At 55.0% G+C, this 16,976-nt stretch overlaps 6 non-coding genes across 6 annotated transcripts; all 6 read left to right on the top strand.

Moving 5' to 3' along the window:
- The first annotated feature begins 2,640 nt into the window (after positions 1–2,640).
- On the top strand, positions 2,641–2,733 carry LOC114112064 (small nucleolar RNA SNORD116). The gene has a single exon (XR_003587643.1). It is a non-coding gene; the product is annotated as a small nucleolar RNA SNORD116 (small nucleolar RNA).
- Positions 2,734–5,378: 2,645 nt separating this feature from the next.
- LOC114112102 (small nucleolar RNA SNORD116) lies at positions 5,379–5,471 on the top strand. The gene has a single exon (XR_003587665.2). It is a non-coding gene; the product is annotated as a small nucleolar RNA SNORD116 (small nucleolar RNA).
- Positions 5,472–8,112: 2,641 nt separating this feature from the next.
- LOC114112099 (small nucleolar RNA SNORD116) lies at positions 8,113–8,205 on the top strand. Its single transcript, XR_003587662.1, has one exon. It is a non-coding gene; the product is annotated as a small nucleolar RNA SNORD116 (small nucleolar RNA).
- A 2,643-nt stretch (positions 8,206–10,848) lies between these two features.
- On the top strand, positions 10,849–10,941 carry LOC114112095 (small nucleolar RNA SNORD116). Its single transcript, XR_003587659.1, has one exon. It is a non-coding gene; the product is annotated as a small nucleolar RNA SNORD116 (small nucleolar RNA).
- A 2,642-nt stretch (positions 10,942–13,583) lies between these two features.
- Positions 13,584–13,676, top strand: LOC114109170 (small nucleolar RNA SNORD116). Its single transcript, XR_003585856.1, has one exon. It is a non-coding gene; the product is annotated as a small nucleolar RNA SNORD116 (small nucleolar RNA).
- Positions 13,677–16,316: 2,640 nt separating this feature from the next.
- LOC114109171 (small nucleolar RNA SNORD116) lies at positions 16,317–16,409 on the top strand. The gene has a single exon (XR_003585857.1). It is a non-coding gene; the product is annotated as a small nucleolar RNA SNORD116 (small nucleolar RNA).
- Positions 16,410–16,976: the final 567 nt, after the last annotated feature.

A 16,976-nucleotide genomic window follows, 5' to 3' on the forward strand; every position in this document is an offset into this window, starting at 1 on the left:
AGCACGTTGCCTCCCTTGGAGTTAAGGGCGGGACTGGTTAGCAGTGAGTGCATCTCCCACTATGTCACACACGGGCATGGAGGAGCTAGGTCACCACCATTTGCGAGGCGCCCGTCTGAGGGTGGGCTGCGTACAGATGTTGGAGTGGCTCTTGGAATGCGAGGTCCATGTAAAGGCGCTGAGGAGCATAGAGGCATTCGGCTTGTCCAGTGGTGGCAGGAGTCACAGTAGATCCTGGCTGAGCTCTTGAGCTCTTCACGCGGAAAGGTGTGTTTCTTCCCGTTAATGCTGCTAGTTGCGCTCGTTGGGGTAGTGGTGATATGAAATCCGAAGCACAAAAGTTTCTGTGGTTTCCGATCGGAGCCCCAGGTCAGATCTGAGGCCCTCGCCATTGCAGCCCTTTGGGTCGGTGAGATTCCCGAGTGGCCTGTGTACTGTAGCAGTTGCAGGGACCTAGTGGAACGTTGGCAGGGGCAAAAGGAAATAGGTCTAGTTTCTGTTCTTGGCAGTTCCTGTATTGCAACTCCTGTCACAGTGTTGAGCCTTGCAGGACACTGTGGACTGTGAGGCGATCGTAGCCATACATTCCTCCCGTGGGTTGGCCAGAGGCCTAGAGCAGAATGGTTGTGCAGGTGAAGATAGGTGTAGTATGATTTCCTGGGACAATCTGTCCCCTGATATTCAGGCACTGTTGTTCTGTCTTCAGTGATACATACTGTGGTCCTTTTGGAGCTGCTGGTTGCTGGGTGCAGAGGACAGGGCATTGCTGGTGGTTGGGAGACTCGGTGATGGTGACCTTTGTGGCCTGATGCCAGTAAGAGGTCTTTCAAACTGTATCTTTGGTGCCTCGAAGAGTTACAATAACTAGGCCTAGGAGCCAGCCCTCTTGGTGGTAATAAGGTATGTTGCCCCCATTTAGCCCTTGGGACTGGAATTTACAACGTGTATGAGTTCCTGAAGAATGGGGCCAGCAAGACAGCCCGGATCCCACCCAGGTGTTCACCACCCTGGCAGTGACACATCAACCTTGGAAGACCGTGGTTGTGGTAGAGATCCGGCATTGGTTGGCATACCACGCTGCTTCAGTGTAGTAGCCATTGGCTCCCCTGACATGCGGGTGGGAAACCTGGCAAATCCAAGGTCTCCCCCTGCCTGTTTTTGTGAAGTCTTCCTGGAAGCGGCCTTAGTGATCTGTGAGCGCTTGGTGGTCTTGCGTGGTGGGGACAAGCCGCCAGGCAGGATGGCATGGTGTTGCCATAATGAAAGCCACCTTCTTCCTGTGGGTCTTGCTGAGTGCTGATTGCCCTGTGTGAGTAGAGCCCTTGGAGGCTTCTGATGTGAGTGAGTCACCCTGGGAGGCAGAAGGAGTTCAATTTAGACCAAGTCTTGCTTTATGGGAGCTTTCTCTAGGGTGTGGTTGGTGCCCAGGGCCCTGCAGGCTGTGGATCTGAGCATAATCTGGCCAGGAAATGGGCCCCGTTTCTGTGGGAGTAACCCCTGGATCCTGGTACCTGAGGACGACCACCTCTTGTCTTGCGCTTTCCGGCGGAGCCCCGGAGACCGACTGGGCTAATTGCACAGGAAGAGGTGCATGCCCTGTATTCTTCTGCTCTGCGAGCGTATGGTGGGCTGCATCTGGCCCAAGGCCAAGTTAACCACACTGTAGGCCTTCTCCAGAAGAGAGAGTTCAGGGAGGAGGTGGGACTTGTGGCAAGGACACCTGAGCTGTAATAGTAGCTGGGGTAGTGTCACGGTAAGGGACATTCACACAGATGCTCCGCAAGGGGCCTTAGGTGGTCAGGTTCCTGTGCTTTGGTCAGACCGCATGGATCAGGTAGATCAGGAGCCCAGAGCCTATGTCAACCCGTCAGTGTAATTTTGCATGGTGTTTTGTGGGAGCGTGGGAGTTCAGGTCTCTCTGGAGAAGATGTGTGTGTTCAGACACCAGGGCCTTTGCTCAGGGGCTCTGAGACACGGAAATACACGGAGAGAGTTCCCAAGGCACCCAGAATCCTGAGAGCACGTCGTCGTTGGTACAGTAGAACACGAGTACTCAGACCCACGTCAAGTCTGCGGCCACGCTTGCACACTCAGTCAGGCAGACATCCACAGTCACATGAACCTAACTTTCTTCACTTGTGCCAACACATGGGTATCCAGTCGTACATAAGGGATACTACAGTTGGGAAGCAAAAAGGCCTTCCCTCGGGGAACGGTGGGCATCAGTATTGCTTAGCGAGAAGCTGGGGACACACCTGAAGCTTGCCTGTGTTTTCTGTCCCCTTGTCAGGTGAAGTTCTCAAGTGTGAGTGCCCGTCACTCAGAAAATGGAGCCCCGCTCGTGAGATGGTGACTCGAGGTGCTGGGGAGCCCGGCGAGAAGTGTGGCGGGCCCAGGTTGCGGCCACTGCTTTTTGGATCACCGAGCATGGTACGCCTTCCCCTGCCCCAAGACGCGTCATGGATTTCAGGTTTCCTGAGACTGCCTGAGTGGCTGTATGTATGGAGGGACCATTCCTTTTGCTGAGAAGCCTGGGGGCTCTGAGTTCCCCTGGGTGTTGGGGGACTCCAAAGTCACTGGCTCCTCCTGGGAGCGGCCCTGCCTGCCCCGTGGAGGTGGGCAGTGAGCCAGCACGTGCTCGGATCGATGATGACACCCTCACATGCATTCCTTGGAAAATCTGAACAAAATGAGTGAGAACTCACTACCGTCTCCTCATCGAAACTGAGGTCCAGCACGTTGCCTCCCCTTGGAGTTAAGGGCGGGACTGGTTAGCAGTGAGTGCATCTCCCACTATGTCACACACGGGCATGGAGGAGCTAGGTCACCACCATTTGCGAGGCGCCCGTCTGAGGGTGGGCTGCGTACAGATGTTGGAGTGGCTCTTGGAATGCGAGGTCCATGTAAAGGCGCTGAGGAGCATAGAGGCATTCGGCTTGTCCAGTGGTGGCAGGAGTCACAGTAGATCCTGGCTGAGCTCTTGAGCTCTTCACGCGGAAAGGTGTGTTTCTTCCCGTTAATGCTGCTAGTTGCGCTCGTTGGGGTAGTGGTGATATGAAATCCGAAGCACAAAAGTTTCTGTGGTTTCCGATCGGAGCCCCAGGTCAGATCTGAGGCCCTCGCCATTGCAGCCCTTTGGGTCGGTGAGATTCCCGAGTGGCCTGTGTACTGTAGCAGTTGCAGGGACCTAGTGGAACGTTGGCAGGGGCAAAAGGAAATAGGTCTAGTTTCTGTTCTTGGCAGTTCCTGTATTGCAACTCCTGTCACAGTGTTGAGCCTTGCAGGACACTGTGGACTGTGAGGCGATCGTAGCCATACATTCCTCCCGTGGGTTGGCCAGAGGCCTAGAGCAGAATGGTTGTGCAGGTGAAGATAGGTGTAGTATGATTTCCTGGGACAATCTGTCCCCTGATATTCAGGCACTGTTGTTCTGTCTTCAGTGATACATACTGTGGTCCTTTTGGAGCTGCTGGTTGCTGGGTGCAGAGGACAGGGCATTGCTGGTGGTTGGGAGACTCGGTGATGGTGACCTTTGTGGCCTGATGCCAGTAAGAGGTCTTTCAAACTGTATCTTTGGTGCCTCGAAGAGTTACAATAACTAGGCCTAGGAGCCAGCCCTCTTGGTGGTAATAAGGTATGTTGCCCCCATTTAGCCCCTTGGGACTGGAATTTACAACGTGCATGAGTTCCTGAAGAATGGGGCCAGCAAGACAGCCCGGATCCCACCCAGGTGTTCACCACCCTGGCAGTGACACATCAACCTTGGAAGACCGTGGTTGTGGTAGAGATCCGGCATTGGTTGGCATACCACGCTGCTTCAGTGTAGTAGCCATTGGCTCCCCTGACATGCGGGTGGGAAACCTGGCAAATCCAAGGTCTCCCCCTGCCTGTTTTTGTGAAGTCTTCCTGGAAGCGGCCTTAGTGATCTGTGAGCGCTTGGTGGTCTTGCGTGGTGGGGACAAGCCGCCAGGCAGGATGGCATGGTGTTGCCATAATGAAAGCCACCTTCTTCCTGTGGGTCTTGCTGAGTGCTGATTGCCCTGTGTGAGTAGAGCCCTTGGAGGCTTCTGATGTGAGTGAGTCACCCTGGGAGGCAGAAGGAGTTCAATTTAGACCAAGTCTTGCTTTATGGGAGCTTTCTCTAGGGTGTGGTTGGTGCCCAGGGCCCTGCAGGCTGTGGATCTGAGCATAATCTGGCCAGGAAATGGGCCCCGTTTCTGTGGGAGTAACCCCTGGATCCTGGTACCTGAGGACGACCACCTCTTGTCTTGCGCTTTTCCGGCGGAGCCCCGGAGACCGACTGGGCTAATTGCACAGGAAGAGGTGCATGCCCTGTATTCTTCTGCTCTGCGAGCGTATGGTGGGCTGCATCTGGCCCAAGGCCAAGTTAACCACACTGTAGGCCTTCTCCAGAAGAGAGAGTTCAGGGAGGAGGTGGGACTTGTGGCAAGGACACCTGAGCTGTAATAGTAGCTGGGGTAGTGTCACGGTAAGGGACATTCACACAGATGCTCCGCAAGGGGGCCTTAGGTGGTCAGGTTCCTGTGCTTTGGTCAGACCGCATGGATCAGGTAGATCGGGAGCCCAGAGCCTATGTCAACCCGTCAGTGTAATTTTGCATGGTGTTTTGTGGGAGCGTGGGAGTTCAGGTCTCTCTGGAGAAGATGTGTGTGTTCAGACACCAGGGCCTTTGCTCAGGGGCTCTGAGACACGGAAATACACGGAGAGAGTTCCCAAGGCACCCAGAATCCTGAGAGCACGTCGTCGTTGGTACAGTAGAACACGAGTACTCAGACCCACGTCAAGTCTGCGGCCACGCTTGCACACTCAGTCAGGCAGACATCCACAGTCACATGAACCTAACTTTCTTCACTTGTGCCAACACATGGGTATCCAGTCGTACATAAGGGATACTACAGTTGGGAAGCAAAAAGGCCTTCCCTCGGGGAACGGTGGGCATCAGTATTGCTTAGCGAGAAGCTGGGGACACACCTGAAGCTTGCCTGTGTTTTCTGTCCCCTTGTCAGGTGAAGTTCTCAAGTGTGAGTGCCCGTCACTCAGAAAATGGAGCCCCGCTCGTGAGATGGTGACTCGAGGTGCTGGGGAGCCCGGCGAGAAGTGTGGCGGGCCCAGGTTGCGGCCACTGCTTTTTGGATCACCGAGCATGGTACGCCTTCCCCTGCCCCAAGACGCGTCATGGATTTCAGGTTTCCTGAGACTGCCTGAGTGGCTGTATGTATGGAGGGACCATTCCTTTTGCTGAGAAGCCTGGGGGCTCTGAGTTCCCCCTGGGTGTTGGGGGACTCCAAAGTCGCTGGCTCCTCCTGGGAGCGGCCCTGCCTGCCCCGTGGAGGTGGGCAGTGAGCCAGCACGTGCTCGGATCGATGATGACACCCTCACATGCATTCCTTGGAAAATCTGAACAAAATGAGTGAGAACTCACTACCGTCTCCTCATCGAAACTGAGGTCCAGCACGTTGCCTCCCTTGGAGTTAAGGGCGGGACTGGTTAGCAGTGAGTGCATCTCCCACTATGTCACACACGGGCATGGAGGAGCTAGGTCACCACCATTTGCGAGGCGCCCGTCTGAGGGTGGGCTGCGTACAGATGTTGGAGTGGCTCTTGGAATGCGAGGTCCATGTAAAGGCGCTGAGGAGCATAGAGGCATTCGGCTTGTCCAGTGGTGGCAGGAGTCACAGTAGATCCTGGCTGAGCTCTTGAGCTCTTCACGCGGAAAGGTGTGTTTCTTCCCGTTAATGCTGCTAGTTGCGCTCGTTGGGGTAGTGGTGATATGAAATCCGAAGCACAAAAGTTTCTGTGGTTTCCGATCGGAGCCCCAGGTCAGATCTGAGGCCCTCGCCATTGCAGCCCTTTGGGTCGGTGAGATTCCCGAGTGGCCTGTGTACTGTAGCAGTTGCAGGGACCTAGTGGAACGTTGGCAGGGGCAAAAGGAAATAGGTCTAGTTTCTGTTCTTGGCAGTTCCTGTATTGCAACTCCTGTCACAGTGTTGAGCCTTGCAGGACACTGTGGACTGTGAGGCGATCGTAGCCATACATTCCTCCCGTGGGTTGGCCAGAGGCCTAGAGCAGAATGGTTGTGCAGGTGAAGATAGGTGTAGTATGATTTCCTGGGACAATCTGTCCCCTGATATTCAGGCACTGTTGTTCTGTCTTCAGTGATACATACTGTGGTCCTTTTGGAGCTGCTGGTTGCTGGGTGCAGAGGACAGGGCATTGCTGGTGGTTGGGAGACTCGGTGATGGTGACCTTTGTGGCCTGATGCCAGTAAGAGGTCTTTCAAACTGTATCTTTGGTGCCTCGAAGAGTTACAATAACTAGGCCTAGGAGCCAGCCCTCTTGGTGGTAATAAGGTATGTTGCCCCCATTTAGCCCTTGGGACTGGAATTTACAACGTGCATGAGTTCCTGAAGAATGGGGCCAGCAAGACAGCCCGGATCCCACCCAGGTGTTCACCACCCTGGCAGTGACACATCAACCTTGGAAGACCGTGGTTGTGGTAGAGATCCGGCATTGGTTGGCATACCACGCTGCTTCAGTGTAGTAGCCATTGGCTCCCCTGACATGCGGGTGGGAAACCTGGCAAATCCAAGGTCTCCCCCTGCCTGTTTTTGTGAAGTCTTCCTGGAAGCGGCCTTAGTGATCTGTGAGCGCTTGGTGGTCTTGCGTGGTGGGGACAAGCCGCCAGGCAGGATGGCATGGTGTTGCCATAATGAAAGCCACCTTCTTCCTGTGGGTCTTGCTGAGTGCTGATTGCCCTGTGTGAGTAGAGCCCTTGGAGGCTTCTGATGTGAGTGAGTCACCCTGGGAGGCAGAAGGAGTTCAATTTAGACCAAGTCTTGCTTTATGGGAGCTTTCTCTAGGGTGTGGTTGGTGCCCAGGGCCCTGCAGGCTGTGGATCTGAGCATAATCTGGCCAGGAAATGGGCCCCGTTTCTGTGGGAGTAACCCCTGGATCCTGGTACCTGAGGACGACCACCTCTTGTCTTGCGCTTTTCCGGCGGAGCCCGGAGACCGACTGGGCTAATTGCACAGGAAGAGGTGCATGCCCTGTATTCTTCTGCTCTGCGAGCGTATGGTGGGCTGCATCTGGCCCAAGGCCAAGTTAACCACACTGTAGGCCTTCTCCAGAAGAGAGAGTTCAGGGAGGAGGTGGGACTTGTGGCAAGGACACCTGAGCTGTAATAGTAGCTGGGGTAGTGTCACGGTAAGGGACATTCACACAGATGCTCCGCAAGGGGGCCTTAGGTGGTCAGGTTCCTGTGCTTTGGTCAGACCGCATGGATCAGGTAGATCGGGAGCCCAGAGCCTATGTCAACCCGTCAGTGTAATTTTGCATGGTGTTTTGTGGGAGCGTGGGAGTTCAGGTCTCTCTGGAGAAGATGTGTGTGTTCAGACACCAGGGCCTTTGCTCAGGGGCTCTGAGACACGGAAATACACGGAGAGAGTTCCCAAGGCACCCAGAATCCTGAGAGCACGTCGTCGTTGGTACAGTAGAACACGAGTACTCAGACCCACGTCAAGTCTGCGGCCACGCTTGCACACTCAGTCAGGCAGACATCCACAGTCACATGAACCTAACTTTCTTCACTTGTGCCAACACATGGGTATCCAGTCGTACATAAGGGATACTACAGTTGGGAAGCAAAAAGGCCTTCCCTCGGGGAACGGTGGGCATCAGTATTGCTTAGCGAGAAGCTGGGGACACACCTGAAGCTTGCCTGTGTTTTCTGTCCCCTTGTCAGGTGAAGTTCTCAAGTGTGAGTGCCCGTCACTCAGAAAATGGAGCCCCGCTCGTGAGATGGTGACTCGAGGTGCTGGGGAGCCCGGCGAGAAGTGTGGCGGGCCCAGGTTGCGGCCACTGCTTTTTGGATCACCGAGCATGGTACGCCTTCCCCTGCCCCAAGACGCGTCATGGATTTCAGGTTTCCTGAGACTGCCTGAGTGGCTGTATGTATGGAGGGACCATTCCTTTTGCTGAGAAGCCTGGGGGCTCTGAGTTCCCCTGGGTGTTGGGGGACTCCAAAGTCACTGGCTCCTCCTGGGAGCGGCCCTGCCTGCCCCGTGGAGGTGGGCAGTGAGCCAGCACGTGCTCGGATCGATGATGACACCCTCACATGCATTCCTTGGAAAATCTGAACAAAATGAGTGAGAACTCACTACCGTCTCCTCATCGAAACTGAGGTCCAGCACGTTGCCTCCCTTGGAGTTAAGGGCGGGACTGGTTAGCAGTGAGTGCATCTCCCACTATGTCACACACGGGCATGGAGGAGCTAGGTCACCACCATTTGCGAGGCGCCCGTCTGAGGGTGGGCTGCGTACAGATGTTGGAGTGGCTCTTGGAATGCGAGGTCCATGTAAAGGCGCTGAGGAGCATAGAGGCATTCGGCTTGTCCAGTGGTGGCAGGAGTCACAGTAGATCCTGGCTGAGCTCTTGAGCTCTTCACGCGGAAAGGTGTGTTTCTTCCCGTTAATGCTGCTAGTTGCGCTCGTTGGGGTAGTGGTGATATGAAATCCGAAGCACAAAAGTTTCTGTGGTTTCCGATCGGAGCCCCAGGTCAGATCTGAGGCCCTCGCCATTGCAGCCCTTTGGGTCGGTGAGATTCCCGAGTGGCCTGTGTACTGTAGCAGTTGCAGGGACCTAGTGGAACGTTGGCAGGGGCAAAAGGAAATAGGTCTAGTTTCTGTTCTTGGCAGTTCCTGTATTGCAACTCCTGTCACAGTGTTGAGCCTTGCAGGACACTGTGGACTGTGAGGCGATCGTAGCCATACATTCCTCCCGTGGGTTGGCCAGAGGCCTAGAGCAGAATGGTTGTGCAGGTGAAGATAGGTGTAGTATGATTTCCTGGGACAATCTGTCCCCTGATATTCAGGCACTGTTGTTCTGTCTTCAGTGATACATACTGTGGTCCTTTTGGAGCTGCTGGTTGCTGGGTGCAGAGGACAGGGCATTGCTGGTGGTTGGGAGACTCGGTGATGGTGACCTTTGTGGCCTGATGCCAGTAAGAGGTCTTTCAAACTGTATCTTTGGTGCCTCGAAGAGTTACAATAACTAGGCCTAGGAGCCAGCCCTCTTGGTGGTAATAAGGTATGTTGCCCCCATTTAGCCCTTGGGACTGGAATTTACAACGTGCATGAGTTCCTGAAGAATGGGGCCAGCAAGACAGCCCGGATCCCACCCAGGTGTTCACCACCCTGGCAGTGACACATCAACCTTGGAAGACCGTGGTTGTGGTAGAGATCCGGCATTGGTTGGCATACCACGCTGCTTCAGTGTAGTAGCCATTGGCTCCCCTGACATGCGGGTGGGAAACCTGGCAAATCCAAGGTCTCCCCCTGCCTGTTTTTGTGAAGTCTTCCTGGAAGCGGCCTTAGTGATCTGTGAGCGCTTGGTGGTCTTGCGTGGTGGGGACAAGCCGCCAGGCAGGATGGCATGGTGTTGCCATAATGAAAGCCACCTTCTTCCTGTGGGTCTTGCTGAGTGCTGATTGCCCTGTGTGAGTAGAGCCCTTGGAGGCTTCTGATGTGGGTGAGTCACCCTGGGAGGCAGAAGGAGTTCAATTTAGACCAAGTCTTGCTTTATGGGAGCTTTCTCTAGGGTGTGGTTGGTGCCCAGGGCCCTGCAGGCTGTGGATCTGAGCATAATCTGGCCAGGAAATGGGCCCCGTTTCTGTGGGAGTAACCCCTGGATCCTGGTACCTGAGGACGACCACCTCTTGTCTTGCGCTTTTCCGGCGGAGCCCCGGAGACCGACTGGGCTAATTGCACAGGAAGAGGTGCATGCCCTGTATTCTTCTGCTCTGCGAGCGTATGGTGGGCTGCATCTGGCCCAAGGCCAAGTTAACCACACTGTAGGCCTTCTCCAGAAGAGAGAGTTCAGGGAGGAGGTGGGACTTGTGGCAAGGACACCTGAGCTGTAATAGTAGCTGGGGTAGTGTCACGGTAAGGGACATTCACACAGATGCTCCGCAAGGGGGCCTTAGGTGGTCAGGTTCCTGTGCTTTGGTCAGACCGCATGGATCAGGTAGATCGGGAGCCCAGAGCCTATGTCAACCCGTCAGTGTAATTTTGCATGGTGTTTTGTGGGAGCGTGGGAGTTCAGGTCTCTCTGGAGAAGATGTGTGTGTTCAGACACCAGGGCCTTTGCTCAGGGGCTCTGAGACACGGAAATACACGGAGAGAGTTCCCAAGGCACCCAGAATCCTGAGAGCACGTCGTCGTTGGTACAGTAGAACACGAGTACTCAGACCCACATCAAGTCTGCGGCCACGCTTGCACACTCAGTCAGGCAGACATCCACAGTCACATGAACCTAACTTTCTTCACTTGTGCCAACACATGGGTATCCAGTCGTACATAAGGGATACTACAGTTGGGAAGCAAAAAGGCCTTCCCTCGGGGAACGGTGGGCATCAGTATTGCTTAGCGAGAAGCTGGGGACACACCTGAAGCTTGCCTGTGTTTTCTGTCCCCTTGTCAGGTGAAGTTCTCAAGTGTGAGTGCCCGTCACTCAGAAAATGGAGCCCCGCTCGTGAGATGGTGACTCGAGGTGCTGGGGAGCCCGGCGAGAAGTGTGGCGGGCCCAGGTTGCGGCCACTGCTTTTTGGATCACCGAGCATGGTACGCCTTCCCCTGCCCCAAGACGCGTCATGGATTTCAGGTTTCCTGAGACTGCCTGAGTGGCTGTATGTATGGAGGGACCATTCCTTTTGCTGAGAAGCCTGGGGGCTCTGAGTTCCCCTGGGTGTTGGGGGACTCCAAAGTCGCTGGCTCCTCCTGGGAGCGGCCCTGCCTGCCCCCGTGGAGGTGGGCAGTGAGCCAGCACGTGCTCGGATCGATGATGACACCCTCACATGCATTCCTTGGAAAATCTGAACAAAATGAGTGAGAACTCACTACCGTCTCCTCATCGAAACTGAGGTCCAGCACGTTGCCTCCCTTGGAGTTAAGGGCGGGACTGGTTAGCAGTGAGTGCATCTCCCACTATGTCACACACGGGCATGGAGGAGCTAGGTCACCACCATTTGCGAGGCGCCCGTCTGAGGGTGGGCTGCGTACAGATGTTGGAGTGGCTCTTGGAATGCGAGGTCCATGTAAAGGCGCTGAGGAGCATAGAGGCATTCGGCTTGTCCAGTGGTGGCAGGAGTCACAGTAGATCCTGGCTGAGCTCTTGAGCTCTTCACGCGGAAAGGTGTGTTTCTTCCCGTTAATGCTGCTAGTTGCGCTCGTTGGGGTAGTGGTGATATGAAATCCGAAGCACAAAAGTTTCTGTGGTTTCCGATCGGAGCCCCAGGTCAGATCTGAGGCCCTCGCCATTGCAGCCCTTTGGGTCGGTGAGATTCCCGAGTGGCCTGTGTACTGTAGCAGTTGCAGGGACCTAGTGGAACGTTGGCAGGGGCAAAAGGAAATAGGTCTAGTTTCTGTTCTTGGCAGTTCCTGTATTGCAACTCCTGTCACAGTGTTGAGCCTTGCAGGACACTGTGGACTGTGAGGCGATCGTAGCCATACATTCCTCCCGTGGGTTGGCCAGAGGCCTAGAGCAGAATGGTTGTGCAGGTGAAGATAGGTGTAGTATGATTTCCTGGGACAATCTGTCCCCTGATATTCAGGCACTGTTGTTCTGTCTTCAGTGATACATACTGTGGTCCTTTTGGAGCTGCTGGTTGCTGGGTGCAGAGGACAGGGCATTGCTGGTGGTTGGGAGACTCGGTGATGGTGACCTTTGTGGCCTGATGCCAGTAAGAGGTCTTTCAAACTGTATCTTTGGTGCCTCGAAGAGTTACAATAACTAGGCCTAGGAGCCAGCCCTCTTGGTGGTAATAAGGTATGTTGCCCCCATTTAGCCCTTGGGACTGGAATTTACAACGTGCATGAGTTCCTGAAGAATGGGGCCAGCAAGACAGCCCGGATCCCACCCAGGTGTTCACCACCCTGGCAGTGACACATCAACCTTGGAAGACCGTGGTTGTGGTAGAGATCCGGCATTGGTTGGCATACCACGCTGCTTCAGTGTAGTAGCCATTGGCTCCCCTGACATGCGGGTGGGAAACCTGGCAAATCCAGGTCTCCCCCTGCCTGTTTTTTGTGAAGTCTTCCTGGAAGCGGCCTTAGTGATCTGTGAGCGCTTGGTGGTCTTGCGTGGTGGGGACAAGCCGCCAGGCAGGATGGCATGGTGTTGCCATAATGAAAGCCACCTTCTTCCTGTGGGTCTTGCTGAGTGCTGATTGCCCTGTGTGAGTAGAGCCCTTGGAGGCTTCTGATGTGGGTGAGTCACCCTGGGAGGCAGAAGGAGTTCAATTTAGACCAAGTCTTGCTTTATGGGAGCTTTCTCTAGGGTGTGGTTGGTGCCCAGGGCCCTGCAGGCTGTGGATCTGAGCATAATCTGGCCAGGAAATGGGCCCCGTTTCTGTGGGAGTAACCCTGGATCCTGGTACCTGAGGACGACCACCTCTTGTCTTGCGCTTTTCCGGCGGAGCCCCGGAGACCGACTGGGCTAATTGCACAGGAAGAGGTGCATGCCCTGTATTCTTCTGCTCTGCGAGCGTATGGTGGGCTGCATCTGGCCCAAGGCCAAGTTAACCACACTGTAGGCCTTCTCCAGAAGAGAGAGTTCAGGGAGGAGGTGGGACTTGTGGCAAGGACACCTGAGCTGTAATAGTAGCTGGGGTAGTGTCACGGTAAGGGACATTCACACAGATGCTCCGCAAGGGGGCCTTAGGTGGTCAGGTTCCTGTGCTTTGGTCAGACCGCATGGATCAGGTAGATCGGGAGCCCAGAGCCTATGTCAACCCGTCAGTGTAATTTTGCATGGTGTTTTGTGGGAGCGTGGGAGTTCAGGTCTCTCTGGAGAAGATGTGTGTGTTCAGACACCAGGGCCTTTGCTCAGGGGCTCTGAGACACGGAAATACACGGAGAGAGTTCCCAAGGCACCCAGAATCCTGAGAGCACGTCGTCGTTGGTACAGTAGAACACGAGTACTCAGACCCACATCAAGTCTGCGGCCACGCTTGCACACTCAGTCAGGCAGACATCCACAGTCACATGAACCTAACTTTCTTCACTTGTGCCAACACATGGGTATCCAGTCGTACATAAGGGATACTACAGTTGGGAAGCAAAAAGGCCTTCCCTCGGGGGAACGGTGGGCATCAGTATTGCTTAGCGAGAAGCTGGGGACACACCTGAAGCTTGCCTGTGTTTTCTGTCCCCTTGTCAGGTGAAGTTCTCAAGTGTGAGTGCCCGTCACTCAGAAAATGGAGCCCCGCTCGTGAGATGGTGACTCGAGGTGCTGGGGAGCCCGGCGAGAAGTGTGGCGGGCCCAGGTTGCGGCCACTGCTTTTTGGATCACCGAGCATGGTACGCCTTCCCCTGCCCCAAGACGCGTCATGGATTTCAGGTTTCCTGAGACTGCCTGAGTGGCTGTATGTATGGAGGGACCATTCCTTTTGCTGAGAAGCCTGGGGGCTCTGAGTTCCCCTGGGTGTTGGGGGACTCCAAAGTCGCTGGCTCCTCCTGGGAGCGGCCCTGCCTGCCCCGTGGAGGTGGGCAGTGAGCCAGCACGTGCTCGGATCGATGATGACACCCTCACATGCATTCCTTGGAAAATCTGAACAAAATGAGTGAGAACTCACTACCGTCTCCTCATCGAAACTGAGGTCCAGCACGTTGCCTCCCTTGGAGTTAAGGGCGGGACTGGTTAGCAGTGAGTGCATCTCCCACTATGTCACACACGGGCATGGAGGAGCTAGGTCACCACCATTTGCGAGGCGCCCGTCTGAGGGTGGGCTGCGTACAGATGTTGGAGTGGCTCTTGGAATGCGAGGTCCATGTAAAGGCGCTGAGGAGCATAGAGGCATTCGGCTTGTCCAGTGGTGGCAGGAGTCACAGTAGATCCTGGCTGAGCTCTTGAGCTCTTCACGCGGAAAGGTGTGTTTCTTCCCGTTAATGCTGCTAGTTGCGCTCGTTGGGGTAGTGGTGATATGAAATCCGAAGCACAAAAGTTTCTGTGGTTTCCGATCGGAGCCCCAGGTCAGATCTGAGGCCCTCGCCATTGCAGCCCTTTGGGTCGGTGAGATTCCCGAGTGGCCGGTGTACTGTAGCAGTTGCAGGGACCTAGTGGAACGTTGGCAGGGGCAAAAGGAAATAGGTCTAGTTTCTGTTCTTGGCAGTTCCTGTATTGCAACTCCTGTCACAGTGTTGAGCCTTGCAGGACACTGTGGACTGTGAGGCGATCGTAGCCATACATTCCTCCCGTGGGTTGGCCAGAGGCCTAGAGCAGAATGGTTGTGCAGGTGAAGATAGGTGTAGTATGATTTCCTGGGACAATCTGTCCCCTGATATTCAGGCACTGTTGTTCTGTCTTCAGTGATACATACTGTGGTCCTTTTGGAGCTGCTGGTTGCTGGGTGCAGAGGACAGGGCATTGCTGGTGGTTGGGAGACTCGGTGATGGTGACCTTTGTGGCCTGATGCCAGTAAGAGGTCTTTCAAACTGTATCTTTGGTGCCTCGAAGAGTTACAATAACTAGGCCTAGGAGCCAGCCCTCTTGGTGGTAATAAGGTATGTTGCCCCCATTTAGCCCTTGGGACTGGAATTTACAACGTGCATGAGTTCCTGAAGAATGGGGCCAGCAAGACAGCCCGGATCCCACCCAGGTGTTCACCACCCTGGCAGTGACACATCAACCTTGGAAGACCGTGGTTGTGGTAGAGATCCGGCATTGGTTGGCATACCACGCTGCTTCAGTGTAGTAGCCATTGGCTCCCCTGACATGCGGGTGGGAAACCTGGCAAATCCAGGGTCTTCCCCTGCCTCTTTTTGTGAAGTCTTCCTGGAAGCGGCCTTAGTGATCTGTGAGCGCTTGGTGGTCTTGCGTGGTGGGGACAAGCCGCTAGGCAGGATGGCATGGTGTTGCCATAATGAAAGCCACCTTCTTCCTGTGGGTCTTGCTGAGTGCTGATTGCCCTGTGTGAGTAGAGCCCTTGGAGGCTTCTGATGTGGGTGAGTCACCCTGGGAGGCAGAAGGAGTTCAATTTAGACCAAGTCTTGCTTTATGGGAGCTTTCTCTAGGGTGTGGTTGGTGCCCAGGGCCCTGCAGGCTGTGGATCTGAGCATAATCTGGCCAGGAAATGGGCCCCGTTTCTGTGGGAGTAACCCCTGGATCCTGGTACCTGAGGACGACCACCTCTTGTCTTGCGCTTTCCGGCGGAGCCCCGGAGACCGACTGGGCTAATTGCACAGGAAGAGGTGCATGCCCTGTATTCTTCTGCTCTGCGAGCGTATGGTGGGCTGCATCTGGCCCAAGGCCAAGTTAACCACACTGTAGGCCTTCTCCAGAAGAGAGAGTTCAGGGAGGAGGTGGGACTTGTGGCAAGGACACCTGAGCTGTAATAGTAGCTGGGGTAGTGTCACGGTAAGGGACATTCACACAGATGCTCCGCAAGGGGGCCTTAGGTGGTCAGGTTCCTGTGCTTTGGTCAGACCGCATGGATCAGGTAGATCGGGAGCCCAGAGCCTATGTCAACCCGTCAGTGTAATTTTGCATGGTGTTTTGTGGGAGCGTGGGAGTTCAGGTCTCTCTGGAGAAGATGTGTGTGTTCAGACACCAGGGCCTTTGCTCAGGGGCTCTGAGACACGGAAATACACGGAGAGAGTTCCCAAGGCACCCAGAATCCTGAGAGCACGTCGTCGTTGGTACAGTAGAACACGAGTACTCAGACCCACATCAAGTCTGCGGCCACGCTTGCACACTCAGTCAGGCAGACATCCACAGTCACATGAACCTAACTTTCTTCACTTGTGCCAACACATGGGTATCCAGTCGTACATAAGGGATACTACAGTTGGGAAGCAAAAGGCCTTCCCTCGGGGAACGGTGGGCATCAGTATTGCTTAGCGAGAAGCTGGGGACACACCTGAAGCTTGCCTGTGTTTTCTGTCCCCTTGTCAGGTGAAGTTCTCAAGTGTGAGTGCCCGTCACTCAGAAAATGGAGCCCCGCTCGTGAGATGGTGACTCGAGGTGCTGGGGAGCCCGGCGAGAAGTGTGGCGGGCCCAGGTTGCGGCCACTGCTTTTTGGATCACCGAGCATGGTACGCCTTCCCCTGCCCCAAGACGCGTCATGGATTTCAGGTTTCCTGAGACTGCCTGAGTGGCTGTATGTATGGAGGGACCATTCCTTTTGCTGAGAAGCCTGGGGGCTCTGAGTTCCCCTGGGTGTTGGGGGACTCCAAAGTCACTGGCTCCTCCTGGGAGCGGCCCTGCCTGCCCCGTGGAGGTGGGCAGTGAGCCAGCACGTGCTCGGATCGATGATGACACCCTCACATGCATTCCTTGGAAAATCTGAACAAAATGAGTGAGAACTCACTACCGTCTCCTCATCGAAACTGAGGTCCAGCACGTTGCCTCCCTTGGAGTTAAGGGCGGGACTGGTTAGCAGTGAGTGCATCTCCCACTATGTCACACACGGGCATGGAGGAGCTAGGTCACCACCATTTGCGAGGCTCCCGTCTGAGGGTGCGCTGTGTACAGACGTTGGAGCGGCTCTTGGAATGCGAGGTCCGTGGTGAAGTGCTTTGAGGAGCATAGAGGCATCTGGGTTGTCCAGTGGTGGTTGAAGTCACAGTAGGTCCTGGCTGAGCTCTTGAGCTCTTCACTCGGAAATGTGTGTTTCCTCACAGTTCATGCTGTGAGTGGTCTAGTTGGGCCTGTTGTGCTGTGAGAACCGAAGCAAGGAAGCTTCTGTGGATTCTGATTCGAACCCCAGGTCAGATCTGAGGTCCTCGCTGTTGGGGCCCTTTTAGTTGGTGAAATTCCTGTGTGCCCTCTGGGCTGCAGCGGTTGTAGGGACCTACAGGAACGGTGACAGTTGTGCAAGGCAATAGGCCTTGTTTCTGCCCTTGGAAGTTCCTGAATTGCTACTGCTGTCACAGTGCTTGAGTCTTGGAGGCCACCATGGACTG

This window comes from Ovis aries, chromosome 18, assembly GCF_016772045.2.
Source record: "Ovis aries strain OAR_USU_Benz2616 breed Rambouillet chromosome 18, ARS-UI_Ramb_v3.0, whole genome shotgun sequence".
Taxonomy (NCBI): Eukaryota; Metazoa; Chordata; class Mammalia; order Artiodactyla; family Bovidae; genus Ovis; species Ovis aries.